Source organism: Pristiophorus japonicus, chromosome 22, assembly GCF_044704955.1.
Source record: "Pristiophorus japonicus isolate sPriJap1 chromosome 22, sPriJap1.hap1, whole genome shotgun sequence".
NCBI lineage: Eukaryota > Metazoa > Chordata > Chondrichthyes > Pristiophoridae > Pristiophorus > Pristiophorus japonicus.
In genome coordinates this window covers 49,396,142-49,413,030 of record NC_091998.1, presented here as the reverse complement: position 1 = coordinate 49,413,030, position 16,889 = coordinate 49,396,142, and the positions used below count along the sequence as shown (strand labels likewise).

General features: G+C 46.8%; 1 pseudogene; it reads right to left on the bottom strand.

Moving 5' to 3' along the window:
• Nucleotides 1–243: 243 nt before the first annotated feature.
• Nucleotides 244–395, bottom strand: LOC139235219 (U4 spliceosomal RNA; annotated as a pseudogene).
• Between the last annotated feature and the right edge of the window lie 16,494 nt (nucleotides 396–16,889).

The following is a 16,889-nucleotide window of genomic DNA, read 5'->3' as shown; positions in this document are numbered from 1 at the left end:
ACCATCTGCCCCACCTGTGACAGAGACTGTAGGTCCCACATTTGACTCATCAGTCACCTGAGAACTCATTTTAGTGTGGAAGCAAGTCATCCTCGACTCCAAGAGAAAGCGAGACACAGTACCAGTTCATCCACTAGGTTCACAACAGCATATCTCATCGTGGATGACCTGGACCCAACTGGCTGGGGTTTTATTGAGTCATGTGAACATCACGTGACTGACTAAGCCACTCACAATACAACAGCTCCACAACTATTTTGTTGAGACTGTCAAAAATTGCTATCGCTGACAATATTTCAAGTTGTCAGAGCGGGTTATTGGGAAAAGTTTTCAATAAGCAATAATCACGCCTCGGTTAACCCTCATCGGCTACGATACTGCCACTGCGCAACCTGTGAGTATAGTCACAGGTGCATACATTACAGTATCCTTTAAAAAAAAAAGTAAGCCTGGTACAAATCAATTAATATTCAGTGGGGTATGTGCAGAGAGTTAGAGATGCATTCATAAGCGAAAGATAGTTCAGCTTCACAAGAAGACTATAATTACTAAAGCTGTACTTAGTCGAAAAAGAAAAGTTCCTTTCAGAATAAGTCATTGTACCCCTGTTCCATTGATCCTGCTATTCTAAGAGAAAATGGAGGTCATTGGAACTAATCCAAATGAATTGAGATGTTTAACTGTAAGAGTACTGAGCACTAAAATACTTTAACCGCAGTAACAACACCATGTGGGACCAAATGAGTTCTTAATGTGATGGATGTAAAGCAACATAGGTTACATGTTTTATTTTTATTTAAGGCCCACCCAGTATAAGTAATCAGATTAATAACTAGAAATATTTCCATATCCGCTTGCGCTTAACCTTGATTCAATTATGACAGTTCCAGTAGAATGGCTGATGAGAGTAGGAATAAAAAAACAAGAGGAATGTCACGTAGGCTATTCCCCTCTTGCCCCTAAATATTTTGGGGGTTTTGGCATCCTAATGTTTACCATCTACAAGTTGCACTGCAGCAACTCGTCAAGGCTTCTTCGGCAGCACCTCCCAAACCCGCGACCTCCACCACCTAGAAGAACAAGGGCAGCAGGCGCATGGGAACACCACCACCTCCACATTCCCCTCTGAGCCGCACACCATCCTGACTTGGAAATATAATCGGCTGTTCCTTTGTCGTCGCTGGGTCAAAGTCCTAGAATTCCCTCCCTAACAGCACTGTGGGAGCACCTTCACCACACGGACTGCAGCGGTTCAAGAAGGTGGCTCACCACCACCTTCTCAAGGACAGTTAGGGATGGGCAATAAATGCCGGCCTTGCCAGCGACGCCCACATCCCAGGAATGAATAAATAAAAAAAACATCACAGAGGCTGATGTTCTTGTGAACATCACGTGACTGGCTAAGCCACTCCCAACTCAACAGCTCTACAACTATTTTAGTTGTGCACTTTAATCAAGTGTCCCCTGGTTAAAGAGGGGGCACACTCCAAACACTTTCAAACAAGTGCCCCCTTGTTTTTTTTTTGAGGGCATTAAAAACACAAATTATACAAGTGCCCCCTGGCTAAGGTGGGGGGGGGGCACTAAAACCGACAAACATAGACAAATTAAACTTTAAACATTAATGATCAAATTAAAATTTGGTTGCCGGGGGTGATGATGCACTCCAGTCCCTCCGGTGCCCACCTCTCGCGGAAGGCCGCGAGCGTACCAGTGGACACCGCGTGCTCCATCTCCAGGGACACCCTGGCTCGGATGTAACCACGGAAGAGAGGCAGGCAGTCGGGCTGAACGACCCCCTCGACCGCCCGCTGCCTGGACCGGCTGATAACCCCCTTGGCCGTGCCCAAGAACAGTCCTACGAGGAGGCCTTCCGACCTGCCCGCTCCCCTCCGCACAGGGTGCCCAAAGATCAGGAGTGTGGGACTGAAGTGCAGCCAGAATTTGAGGAGCAGCCCCTTCAAATATTGGAAGAGGGGCTGCAACCTCGCACATTCAATAAACAGGTGGAACACGGACCCCTCTAAACCACAGAAATTACAGGCGGCCTGGGAGCCCGTGAACCGGAAATGTAAAAATTATTGCACGGGACTGCTACGTGCACCACCCTCCAGGCCAAGTCACAACAGCTCTTCAAATCTGTCAGCATACTCACAGATGCATACATTACAGTCGCCATAAGCCTCCTCCTACCTCCAACACGGCCTGCAAGAGACTAAATTATTGATCCATTGCAACACCTAATAAAACGAACAGCTACTCTCGGGTTAGCACAGTTTCATTTATCCATTCAGCTAAGCATCTATATTGTAGAGACCCAAGTCAGCCAAGACCTCTCCTGTCCTCGACCAATATCCACATGGGTGGCCACTCCAGCAAAGGTGACCAGACAGCGATCAAAAATGAGATTTTGAGCGATAAGGGAGTAAGGGTTAAGGGCAGCGAGCAGGGAAATGGAGCTGAGTCCATGATCAGATCAGCCATGATATTATTGAATGGCGGAGCAGGCTCGAGGGGCCAAATGGCCGACTCCTGCTCCTTTTTCTTATGTTCTTATGAACTTTATTTATATTTCCCTCCAGAGCCCGGGGTTATTGAGAATAGATTTAACATTCCTCCTGTAATCGCCGCCCCAGTTAACAGTGCACCTTTACCACCCCCTGTAATGTATTTACTTCATGGATTCTTTGCTCAAGAATTCATAGCAACACATTGCTATTAAGAACTAGTTGATTTATTAGCAAAAAGGTTTAACAATCACACTACACATTACCAGTTCATCACCAGGCTCTCATAACTGCATACCTCATCGTGGGTGACCGAAACCCAACTGGCTGGGGTTTTATTGAGTGCTGTGAACATCACGTGACTGGCTAAGCCACTCACAATGCAACAGCTCCGCAAACCTATGAGCATACTCACAGGTACATACACTATACACCCCAAATTAGAATACAAGGCATATAATCAGCAGTGCGTAAAATAAGTGCTTTGAAATATGATCCAAAACACAAGTCCTTTTGAACTTACACAATTGTTGGTTGCTATTAATGCTGATATGGGAACCCTCGCGATCTGATCTGTGCCTTCCTGAAAGGTGTACCTTTTTTACTTGTGAGCCCCCATGGTAAAGTCTTGCCCGCCAGGAATGTGTATAGGATAGAAAAAAAAAACTTTCATTTATATAGCATCTTTCATGGTCTCAGGAAATCCCAAAGTGCTTTACAGCCAATGACACACTTCTGAAGTGTCATGGCTGTCGTAACGTTGGAAATATGACAGCCAATTTGTGCACAGAAAGCTCCCACAAACAGCAATGAAATAAATGGCCAGATCATCTTTTTAAGGTGTAGGTTTGGGATTGACATTGACCAAGATGTCCGGATAACCCCCTTCTTCAAATAGATCTTTACATCCTCTCGAGAAGGCAGGCGGGGCCTCGGTTTAACGACTCATCCACAAGATGGCACTTCTAACAACGCAGCACTCCCTCCGCACTGCACTGGGAGTATCAGCCTAGATACTTGTGCTCAAGTCCCTGGAGTGGAACTCGAACCCACAGTCTTCTGACTTGTTTCGAGCAACACCACGGAGGATCCACTAGTCCTTTGAGAAGATACATCATAAAAATAAACAGTTCAAACTACTCGAGGCAAAATGCAAGAGCCATATACATAAAAATTATGGGCTTAATTCACACCTAAAGTAAGCTATCAATATTTAATGTCATACAGAGCAAACACTGAACAGATTCAAGCCTTTGCGTTATTGTTGTGAGAAATTCATTATGCGATGATGTAGCTGTTGACAGTGAAGCTAGTTCAGCAATATTGGAAGGACTGGTGGGATAGATTGATTGCTCCTGCATTTTTACATGAAACATTGTACCAGAGAGTTTCCAACCAGCACAACCTTTATTATGATATCTTTTGCTTTTTGATAACATTCAAAACAATTACTTAAATAAGCATTTCAGGGCACGTAGTGCATGGGCTGTCATCATTGATGTTCCCCTTCAGTAGAAACACAATGGGGTAGTTATTCCGACGTCCTGGGCCCGTGCAAGGTTTCTACGGACCCGGGAAGGCATCGGAAAAGCCGGTTTTCAGCTTGCAATACGCATGCGCTGAAAACCGGATTTTCCAATCTTTAATGTGGAGCTTGACAGATCGTTGACAGGTCGGGATTTACCCATATCTTGCCCTCAGCAAATGTCCTCAAAAATATTGCACCTGTAATAGCTGGTGCATAGCCTACTTTTACAGGCAAAAGTGTTTAAAAACATACTTCAAAATAAAATAAAATAAATACGTTGTATTGTTAAAAACTCTGCCCACTAAGGTAAGTTTATTTTTATGTGAATTACAAAACTTTTTTTTAAAAGCGGAAAAAGATTGTTTATTTCTAAAGGCATTTATTTACTTTAATTTCAATTAATTTTTATTATGTGAGGTCTGTTTTTTTATTTTTTATTAATGTGTGTGTGTTTTTTTCCCATTAATAGCACTGAGAACTTGTAGTTACGCGAGTCTCAGTGCTATTAATGTGAACCTGTGAACTACCTACCTGATTGGTTGAGCAGTCACACGTGACTGCATCTTCTGCGTGGGAACCCTGCGGATGGGAGCGCACTTCGCAGCGTGGGAAGAGAAGGCCTCCCCACCGGAATCCTTTGTAAAAAATCTCCGGTCGGGAGGCAATTGCCCGCGGGAAGCCTTCGACCAGAATTTTCAGGCCAATAATGCATACCTGCTGTGATTATTTCATGGCTACAAGAGGTCAGAGACAGTGTATTCTGCGACGAGTGTCTCACCTCCTGACTCCCCAAAGCCTTTTCACCATCTACAAGGCACAGGTCAGGAGTGTGATGGAACACTCTCCACTTGCCTGGATGAGTGCAGCTGCAATAACATTTGAGAAGCTCGACACCATCCAGGACAAAGCAGCCCACTTGATCGGCACCCCATCCACCACCTTAAACATTCACTCCCTCCACCACCGGCGCACCGTGGCTGCAGTGTGCACCATCGACAAGATGCACTGCAGCAACTCGCCAAGGCTTCTTCGGCAACACCTCCCAAACCCACGATCTCCACCACCTAGAAGGACAAGGGCAGCAGGCGCATGGGAACACCACCACCTCCACGTTCCCCTCCAAGTCACACACCATCCTGACTTGGAAATATATCGGCCGTTCCTTCATCGTCACTGGGTCAAAATCCTGGAACTCCCTCCCTCACAGCACTGTGGGAGCACCTTCACCACACGGACTGCAGCGGTTCAAGGCGGCGGCTCACCATCACCTTCTCGAGGGCAATTAGTGATGGGCAATAAATGCCAGCCTCGCCAACAACGCCCACATCCCAGGGGAGAAATGTTTTTAAATTGGCAGCGGGGTAGAGTACTGTGCTAATCTAGTGAAACAATACCATTTCTTTCAGAGTCGTGCGATTAGATTGCAAGAGACACACGAATATGAGAGATAGGAGCAGGAGAGATAGGATCCCCTCGAGCCTGCTGTGCCATTCAATAAGATCATGGCTGATCTTCTACCTCAACTCCACTTTCCCGCATTATCCCCATATCTGCACAGGCTCGATGGGCTGAATGGATACAGCACGGGAGACGGCCATTCCATGATTCTATGATCCCTTGATTCCCTTATAATCCAAAAATCTATCGATTGATCTTGAATATGTTCAACAACTGAGCCTCCACAGGCCTCTGGGGCAGAGAATTCCAAAAGGAGGAGAAATTGCATCGCATCCCGTTTGGAGCGGTAACTTTGGCGGGAGTGCAAAAGTATCGGCGGGCGTTACGCAAGTGAAGCCGACGTGAACTTCCGGCATAGCGCTCGGGGCGGGGGGAAAAGTGGGGCTCTAAATCAAACGCTACCATTTCCCTTCGAGAGCTAAAGCCGGCAAGTGGGGCGGTGCAGTGCTTCCCAACATCGAGTGCGGCTCGGCCAGGATCACTCCCTTAAAGGGGAGGGCCATCGCTGCAGGCTCTGCGGGAAATCGATGTCCCCCCATCACTGACGGTAACCACGACCGGCGACTCTCAAAGGGCTACGGGCTGATCGACCGCGACGGAACAAAATGGCGAAAATTTCCCCAAGGGCTCCAAACAAATTTTTACCTCTTGCAAGCGGCATTAACCTTAAATACCGCTTTCCCAAGCGGAAGGCCTGCCTTACACCGCCACCTGCAGCTGCCGTCTAGGATGACGTCCGGTGATGCTGCGGGGCGGGCGTGGGGTTGGGGGGGGGGGCGGTGGGACCAAAGTTCGCGCCTGGGGCACTGCGCAGCCGGATGACGTCACAATCTGCAGGAGTTCGTGGCGCTCGTGGTTTACCGTCGCTGCACACCGCCACGGCAAGTCGGCGGGCGTCGGTACTCTCACCGTGCCTGGTCGGAGAGCCAGTAGCACCCCCTGGGGGCACTAATGGGAGGCACAAAGGAGGCCAATTTCTAGCCCAAATATTCACCACCCTCTGAGTGAAGAAATTTCTCCACATCTCCGTCCTAAATGGCCGACCGCTTATCCTGAGACTGTGACCCCTGGTTCTAGACTCCCCAGCCAGGGGGAGACATCCTCCCTTCATCTACCCTGTCAAAAAGGAGGCAAAAGCAAAAGACAGAAAGGAGATGAGGAAAAGTGGAGGGCAGAGAAACCCAAGGCAAAGAACAAAAAGGGCCACTGTACAGCAAAATTCTAAAAGGACAAAGGGTGTTAAAAAAACAAGCCTGAAGGCTTTGTGTCTTAATGCAAGGAGTATCCGCAATAAGGTGGATGAATTAATTGTGCAAATAGATGTTAACAAATATGATGTGATTGGGATTACGGAGACGTGGCTCCAGGATGATCAGGGCTGGGAACTCAACATCCAGGGGTATTCAACATTCAGGAAGGATAGAATAAAAGGAAAAGGAGGTGGGGTAGCATTGCTGGTTAAAGAGGAGATTAATGCAATAGTTAGGAAAGACATTAGCTTGGATGATGTGGAATCTATATGGGTAGAGCTGCAGAACACTAAAGGGCAAAAATCGTTAGTGGGAGTTGTGTACAGACCTCCAAACAGTAGTAGTGATGTTGGGGAGGGCATCAAACAGGAAATTAGGAGTGCATGCAATAAAGGTGCAGCAGTTATAATGGGTGACTTTAATATGCACATAGATTGGGCTAGCCAAACTGGAAGCAATACGGTGGAGGAGGATTTCCTGGAATGCATAAGGGATGGTTTTCTAGACCAATATGTCGAGGAACCAACTAGGGGGGAGGCCATCTTAGACTGGGTGTTGTGTAATGAGAGAGGATTAATTAGCAATCTCATTGTGCGAGGCCCCTTGGGGAAGAGTGACCATAATATGGTGGAATTCTGCATTAGGATGGAGAATGAAACAGTTAATTCAGAGACCATGGTCCAGAACTTAAAGAAGGGTAACTTTGAAGGTATGAGGCATGAATTGGCTAAGATAGATTGGCTAATGATACTTAAGGGGTTGACTGTGGATGGGCAATGGCAGACATTTAGAGAACGCATGGATGAATTACAACAATTGTACATTCCTGTCTGGCGTAAAAATAAAAAAGGGAAGGTGGCTCAACCGTGGCTATCTAGGGAAATCAGGGATAGTATTAAAGCCAAGGAAGTGGCATACAAATTGGCCAGAAATAGCAGCAAACCTGGGGACTGGGAGAAATTTAGAACTCAGCAGAGGAGGACAAAGGGTTTGATTAGGGTAGGGAAAATGGAGTACGAGAAGAAGCTTGCAGGGAACATTAAGGCGGATTGCAAAAGTTTCTATAGGTATGTAAAGAGAAAAAGGTTAGTAAAGACAAACGTAGGTCCCCTGCAGTCAGAATCGGGGGAAGTCATAACGGGGAACAAAGAAATGGCAGACCAATTGAACAAGTACTTTGGTTCAGTATTCACTAAGGAGGACACAAACAACCTTCCGGATATAAAAGTGGTCAGAGGGTCTATTAAGGAGGAGGAACTGAGGGAAATCTTTATTAGTCGGGAAATTGTGTTGGGGAAATTGATGGGATTGAAGGCCGATAAATCCCCAGGGCCTGATGGACTGCATCCCAGAGTACTTAAGGAGGTGGCCTTGGAAATAGCGGATGCATTGACAGTCATTTTCCAACATTCCATTGACTCTGGATCAGTTCCTATCGAGTGGAGGGTAGCCAATGTAACCCCACTTTTTAAAAAAGGAGGGAGAGAGAAAGCAGGGAATTATAGACCGGTCAGCCTGACCTCAGTAGTGGGTAAAATGATGGAATCAATTATTAAGGATGTCATAGCAGCGCATTTGGAAAATGGTGACATGATAGGTCCAAGTCAGCATGGATTTGTAAAAGGGAGATCATGCTTGACAAATCTTCTGGAATTTTTTGAGGATGTTTCCAATAAAGTGGACAAAGGAGTACCAGTTGATGTGGTATATTTGGACTTTCAGAAGGCTTTCGACAAGGTCCCACACAGGAGATTAATGTGCAAAGTTAAAGCACATGGGATTGGGGGTAGTGTGCTGACGTGGATTGAGAACTGGTTGTCAGACAGGAAGCAAAGAGTAGGAGTAAATGGGTACTTTTCGGAATGGCAGGCAGTGACTAGTGGGGTACCGCAGGGTTCTGTGCTGGGGCCCCAGCTGTTTACATTATACATTAATGATTTAGACGAAGGGATTAAATGTAGTATCTCCAAATTTGCGGATGACACTAAGTTGGGTGGCAGTGTGAGCTGCGAGGAGGATGCTATGAGGCTACAGAGTGACTTGGATAGGTTAGGTGAGTGGGCAAATGCGTGGCAGATGAAGTATAATGTGGATAAATGTGAGGTTATCCACTTTGGTGGTAAAAACAGAGAGACAGACTATTATCTGAATGGTGACAGATTAGGAAAAGGGAAGGTGCAACGAGACCTGGGTGTCATGGTACATCAGTCATTGAAGGTTGGCATGCAGGTACAGCAGGCGGTTAAGAAAGCAAATGGCATGTTGGCCTTCATAGCGAGGGGATTTGAGTACAGGGGCAGGGAGGTGTTGCTACAGTTGTACAGGGCCTTGGTGAGGCCACACCTGGAGTATTGTGTACAGTTTTGGTCTCCTAACTTGAGGAAGGACATACTTGCTGTTGAGGGAGTGCAGCGAAGATTCACCAGACTGATTCCCGGGATGGTGGGACTGACCTATCAAGAAATACTGAATCAACTGGGCTTGTATTCACTGGAGTTCAGAAGAGTGAGAGGGGACCTCATAGAAACGTTTAAAATTCTGACGGGTTTGGACAGGTTGGATGCAGGAAGAATGTTCCCAATGTTGGGGAAGTCCAGAACCAGGGGTCACAGTCTAAGGATAAGGGGTAAGCCATTTAGGACCGAGATAAGGAGAAACTTCTTCACCCAGAGAGTGGTAAACCTGTGGAATTCTCTACCACAGGAAGTAGTTGAGGCCAATTCACTAAATATATTCAAAAGGGAGTTAGATGAAGTCCTTACTACTCGGGGGATCAAGGGGTATGGCGTGAAAGCAGGAAGTGGGTACTGAAGTTTCATGTTCAGCCATGAACTCGTTGAATGGCGGTGCAGGCTAGAAGGGCTGAATGGCCTGCTCCTGCACCTATTTTCTATGTTTCTATGTTTTAAGCCCCTTAAGAATTTTATAGGTTTCAATGAGATCACCTCATTCTTCTAACTTCTATGGAAATTACTAGTCCACTCAATCTCTCCTCATAGGACCATTACCTCATCCCTGGAATCTTCGTTGCACTCCCTCAATGGCAAGTATAAGCTTCCTCAGCTAAGGAGACCAAAACTGCGGTCTCACCAAAGCCCTATATAATTGCAGTAAGGCTTCTTTACTCTTATACTTCAATCAGTATGTAATGAAGACCAACAAACCGTTTGCTTTGCTAATTGCTTGCTGTACCTGCACATTAACTTTCAGTGATTCGTGTACAAGGACACCCAGGTCCCTCTGAACGCCAACATTTCCCAGTCTTTTAAAGAAATATTCCACTTTTCCCGACAAAATTGGATGACTTCACATGTCTCCACATTTCATTGCATCTGCCATGTTCTTGCGCACTCACTCAACTGTGAGTTTTGCATCCTCCTCATGTCTTACTTGCTCACCCAGCTTAGTATAAATCAGCAAACTTGGATACATTACACTTGGCCTGCTCTTCGAAGTCATTGATATAGATTGATATAGAAAATAGAGAGACATTAAGTAGAGTGATGATTGTCAAGTTGGTACAGACTGTACAGGAACACACAATTTCGAGAAACGATCTTTCATCATTACAAACCTTTAGTGCCCTGCTGCCTTGAAATATATTTAGTGATTCTCCATTTATTTGTTTATTTTAGGGTTTTTTTTGGAGCATAGATTTTAATCATTGAGTCACCAGAATGCTGTAATTCGAGCAATTTGTGCGATCTCATTCATCATTATTGTGATTCTAACATCTTGTGCTCCATGCAGCGTGGAATAGAATGTGGTAATACTCGCACACTGGGCTGTATTTTCCTTTGGATAGTGCCTCTGATTGCCACCCCGGAGGGGCGCTAATGGGTCTGGAAATGCTTACCGCCTGTGCGGTCAGCTGCCAGCACCCCACCGGGACGTTTGATGCCGGTTTTGCAGCGGTGCAGGGCAGTACCGCTCGGGAGCGTCGCGTCAGTGTGCAACGCCCTGCTGGTGCCATTAGAGGGAGCAGTGTGCGGCGGCCTAGCCCGGAAATCGGCACGGTCCCGGCCTGCAAGACCATCAGCAGGCCGGGGCCACTGCAGGGAGCAGCGGGTGCTGCAGGAGGGCGACGGCAGGTCGCTGATTGCCGTGCGGGCAGGCACAGCAGGAGGGGCGAAGGAGCGGCGAGAGTTTGCAGAGGGATGTGACTGGGGCCCAGGAGAGGCGAGGGCCCAGGGGCAGCACGGGCCCAGCCCACACTGCGATATGTGTGCGCGCACTAGGTCCGTGCAGCAGAGCTGGTCTCCAGTCGTCTTGAGTAACGCTTGCTACTGGACCAAGACCGAGCTCTGTCAAGCCCCCGTGTGGTGGCTGGTGTGCAACGGCCACCACACGTTAAAAAAAATCCACGCACAGGCATCTTCCACCCTTCAAGATGTAGTTCGGGATCTGGAATATTAGGTCCTTCATTGAAAGACCTGTGAACTCATCCCTTTTTGGCGTGGAAGCAAGTCATCCTCGCTTTGAGGCACTGCCTACGATGATGCCAGTGTTTACCCTGCCACCCAGGGTAGTGATGGGTTCCGTACAGAAACACAAAGGAGAGGAGATCCAGAAATATGCAGACAGATTTGATGTCCAAAATAGAATGTCATTATCAGCAAGCTTTCCCATCACTGAACCTCGTTGCTCAATTGAGATTGAGTGGCGTAACGAACAAGTGGGGTTATTTACATTTGACCTGTAGTTGACCTACCTTGGCTCCCAATTAAGCAACGCTTCGATTTTAAACTTCTCATCCTTGTTTTCAAATCTCTCCGTGGCCCTCGGCCCCTCCCGATTTCGGTCACCTCCTCCACCCCAATAATCCCCCTAAACCTCTGAGCTCTGCTGAATCTAGCCTTTTCTACATCCCCGATTTGAATTGCTCCATCATTGGTGACCGTGCCTTCAGCTGCCTGGGCCCCAAGCTCTGCCTAAACCTCTCCCCGCCTCTCTTTCCTCATTTAAGACCCTTCTTAAAACCTGCCTCTTCGACCAAGTTGGGTCACTTTTCTCTTGAAAAAAGGAAGGCCGAGGGGTGACCTAATCGAGGTCTTTGAAATTATGAAAAGTTTTGATAGAGTGGACACAGAGAGAATGTTTCCACTTGTGGAGAAGAGCATAACTAGAGGCCATCAATATAAGATAGTCACCAAGAAATCCAATAGGGAACTCAGAAGAAACTTCTTTACCCAGAGAGCGGTGAGAATGTGGAACTCGCTGCCACAGGGAGGGGTTGAGGTGAATAGTATCGATGCATTTAAGGGGAGGCTGGACAAGCACATGAGGGAGAAGGGAATAGAGGGTTATGCTGATAGATTTAGATGAGGAAAGACGGGAGGAGGCTCGAGTGGAGCATAAACGCCGGCATGGACTGGTTGGGCCGAATGGCCTGTTTCTGTGCCGTATATCCTAACAGACCACATTGCGGCACTGGAGCTGCGGGTGGATTCACTCTGGAGCATCCACGATGCTGAGAATGACGTGAATAGCACGTTTAGAGAGTTGGTCTTACCGCACGAAAAGGGTACACAGCCAGATAGGGAATGGAAGACCAACAGGAAGAAGAGCAGTGCAAGGAAGGTAGTGCATGGGTCCCCTGCAGTCATCCCCCACAGATATACCACTTTGGGTACTGTTGAGGGGGATGACTCATCAGGGGAGAGCAGCAGCAGCCAAGTTCATGGCACCGTGGATGGCTCTGCTGCACAGGAGGGCAGGAAAAAGAGTGGGAGAGCGATAGTGATAGGGGATTCAATTGTAAGGTGAATAGATAGACATTTCTGCGGCCACAACCGAGACTCCAGGATGGTATGTTGCCTCCCTGGTGCAAGGGTCAAGGATGTCTCGGAACGGGTGCAGGACAATCTAAAAAAATAGGGAGGGTGAACAGCCAGTTGTCGTGGTACATATAAGTACCAACGATATAGGAAAAAAACGGGATGAGATCCTACGAGATGAATTTAGGGAGCTAGGAGTTAAATTAAAAAGTAGGACCTCAAAAGTAGTAATCTCAGGATTGCTACCAGTGCCACGTGCTAGTCAGAGTAAGAATCGCAGGATAGCTCAGATGAATATGTGGCTTGAGCAGTGGTGCAGTAGGGAGGGTTTCAAATTCCTGGGGCATTGGAACCGGTTCTGGGTTAGGTTATACCAGTACAAACCAGACGGTCTGCACCTGGGCAGGACCGGAACCAATGTCCTAGGGGGAGTGTTTGCTAGTGCTATTGGGGAGGAGTTAAACTGATATGGCAGGGGGATGGGAACCTAGGCAGGGAGACAGAGGGAAACAAAATGGAGACAGAAGCAAAAGATAGAAAGGAGAAAAGTAAGAGTGGAGGGCAGAGAAACCCAAGGCAAAAAACAAAAAGGGCCACTTTACAGCAACATTCTAAAGGGTTAAAGTGTGTTAAAAAGACAAGCCTGAAGACTCTGTGCCTCAATGCGAGGAGTATTCGGAATAAGGTGGATGAATTAACTGCGCAGATAGCAGTTAACGGATACGATGTGATTGGCATCACGGAGACATGGCTCCAGGGTGACCAAGGCTGGGAACTCAACATCCAAGGGTATTCAGCATTTAGGAAGGACAGACAGAAAGGAAAAGGAGGCGGGGTGGCATTGCTGGTTAAAGAGGAAATTAATGCAATTGTAAGGAAGGACATTAGCTTGGATGATGTGGAATCGGTATGGGTGGAGCGACGGAATACCAAAGGGCAGAAAACGCTAGTGGGAATTGTGTGCAGGCCACCAAATAGTAGTAGTGAGTTTGGGGACAGCATCAAACAAGAAATAAGGGATGTGAACAATAGAGGTACCGCAGTTATCATGGGTGACTTTAATCTACATATTGATTGGGCTCACCTAACTGGTAGCAATACGGTGGAGGAGGATTTCCTGGAGTGTATTGGGGATGATTTTCTCGACCAATATGTTGAGGAACCAACCAGAGAGCTGGCCATCCTAGACTGGGTGATGTGTAATGAGAAGGGACTAATTAGCAATCTTGTTGTGCGAAGCCCCTTGGGGAAGAGTGACCATAATATAGTAGAATTCTTTATTAAGATGGAGAGTGATAAAGTTAATTCGGAAACTGGGGTCCTGAACTTAAGGAAAGGTAACTTTGATGGTATGAGGCGCGAATTGGCTAAATTAGACTGGCAAATGATACTTAAAGGGTTGATGGTGGATAGGCAATGGCAGACCTTTAAAGATCATATGGACAAACTTCAACAATTGTACATGCCTGTCTGGAATAAAATTAAAACGGGGAAGGTGGCTCAACCGTGGCTAACAAGGGAAATTAAGGATAGTATTAAATCCAAGGAAGAGGCATACAAATTAGCCAGAGAAAGCAGCAAAGCGGATTCAGGATTCAGCAGATGAGGACAAAGGGTTTAATTAAGAGGGGGAAAATAGAATACGAGAGGAAGCTTGCCAGAAACATAAAAAATGACTGCAAAAGCTTCTATAGATATGTGAAAAGAAAAAGATTAGTGAAGACAAACGTAGGTCCTTTGCAGTCAGATTCGGGTGAATTTATAATGGGGAACAAAGAAATGGCAGTCCAATTGAACAAGTACTTTGGTTCTGTCTTCACAAAGCAAGACACAAATAACCTTCCGGATGTACTGGGGACCGAGGGTCTAGTAAGCAGGAGGAACTGAAGGATATCCTTATTAAGTGGGAAATTGTGTTAGGGAGGTTGACGGGATTGAAGGCCGATAAATCCCCAGGGCTTGATAGTCTGCATCCCAGAGTACTTAAGGAAGTGGCCCTAGAAATAGTGGATGCATTGGTGATCATTTTCCAGCAGTCTATCGACTCTGGATCAGTTCCAATGGACTGGAGGGTTGCTAATGTAACACCATGTTTTAAAAAAGGAGGGAGAGAGAAAACGGATAATTATAGACCGGTTAGCCTAACATCAGTAGTGGGGAAAATGTTGGAATCAATCATTAAGGATGAAATAGCAGCGCATTTGGAAAGCAGTGATAGGATTGGTCCAAGTCAGCATGGATTTATGAAAGGGAAATCATGCTTGACAAATCTTCTGGAATTTTTTGAGGATGTAACTAGTAGAGTGGACAAGGGAGAACCAGTGTATGTGGTGTATTTGGACTGTCCAAAGGCTTTTGACAAGGTCCCACACAAGAGATTGGTGTGCAAAATTAAAGCACATGGTATTGGGGGTAATGTACTGACGTGGATAGAGAACTGGCTGGCAGACAGGAAGCAGAGAGTCGGGATAAACGGGTCCTTTTCAGAATGGCAGGGAGTGACTAGTAGAGTGCCACAGGGCTCGGTGCTGGGACCCCAGCTCTTTACAATATATATTCATTATTTAGATGATGGAATTGAGTGTAATATCTCCAAGTTTGCAGATGACACTAAACTGGGTGGCGGTGTGAGCTGTGAGGAGGATGCTAAGAGGCTGCAGGGTGACTTGGATAGGTTAGGCAAATGGGCAAATGCATGGCAGATGCAGTATAATGTGGATAAATGTGAGGTTATCCACTTTGGGGGCAAAAACACGAAGGCAGAATATTATCTGAATGGCGGCAGATTAGGAAAAGGGGAGGTGCAACGAGACCTGGGCGTCATGGTTCATCAGTCCTTGAAATTTGGCATACAGGTACAGCAGGCGGTGAAGAAGGCAAATGGTATGTTGGCCTTCATAGCAAGGGGATTTGAGTACAGGAGCAAGGAAATCTTACTGCAGTTGTACAGGGCCTTGGTGAGGCCTCACCTGGAATATTGTGATCAGTTTTGGTCTCCTAATCTGAGGAAGGACGTTCTTGCTATTGAGGGAGTGCAGCAAAGGTTCACCAGACTGATTCCAGGAATGGCTGGACTGTCATATGAGGAGAGACTGGATCAACTCGGCCTTTATGCTCTGGAGTTTAGAAGGATGAGAGGGGATCTCAGAAATGTATAAGATTCTGACGGGACTGGACAGGTTAGATGTGGGAAGAATGTTCCCGATGTTGGGGAAGTCCAGAACCAGGGGACACAGTCTTAGGATAAGGAGCAGACCATTTAGGACTGAGATGAGGAGAAACGTCTTCACTCAGAGAGTTGTTAACCTGTGGATTTCCCTGCCGCAGAGAGTTGTTGATGCCAGTTCATTGGATATATTCAAGAGGGAGTTAGATGTGGCCCTTACGGCTAAAGGGATCAAGGGATATGGAGAGGAAGCAGGAAAGGGGTACTGAGGGAATGTCAGCCATGATCTTATTGAATGGTGGTGCAGGCTCGAAGGGCCGAATGGCCTACTCCTGCACCTATTTTCTATGTTTCTATGTTTCTATCCGATGTAATCCTATGTAAAGCATTTGGTCATCTGCCCCAACATCTCCTGATGTGGTTCGGTGTCAAACTTTGTTTATTTTTGGTAACGTTTCTGTGAAGTGCCTCGGGGCATTTTATTTTGTTAAAAGTGCTACAGGTTGGACCTCTCTGGTCCGCGATTCTCTGGTCCGGAAATATCAGTGGTTCGACATCAGCTTCCTGCGCTTCCTGGCCCTCAGTGCTCACTGCTGTGGATTCGATTAATCACATCATGCAGTGGCGGAGGCGTTCAGGACCCCGGGCGCTGTCGGCCGGTACCGGTGTAAGCCTAGGCTCGGCGTGGTTCGGAACATTCTCCATTCCAGCACCGGTCAGGTCCCGAGGGTGCCGGACCAGAGAGGTCCAGCCTGTATAATAATACATCATCATCATCATAGGCATTCCCTCGAATTGAGGATGACTTGCTTCCACGTCAAAAAGTTCGCAGGTATTTCAATGAAGGACCTAACATTCCAGATCCCGAACTTGGAGTTGAAGGGTAGGAGATGCCTGTGCGTGGATTTTTTTAATGTGGGGTGACCATTGCACACCAGCCAACTCACGGGCTTAACAGAGCTAGGTCTTGGTCCAGTGGCAAGGGTTAACCAGTGTCATGTATGTAACTACAATGTAACACCACTGTATTACTGCACTCAACCTAGATGCACACCTTGACCACAAGGGGTGAACTTGTGGGAGACACTCCTTACCTGATCACACAGGTATAAAAAGGGAGGTCCCACGCAGGGTCATCGTCTTTGGAGTCCTGTGAATAAAGAGTTAAGGTCACAGAGTGATCTTGTCCCCAGAATGTGTCTC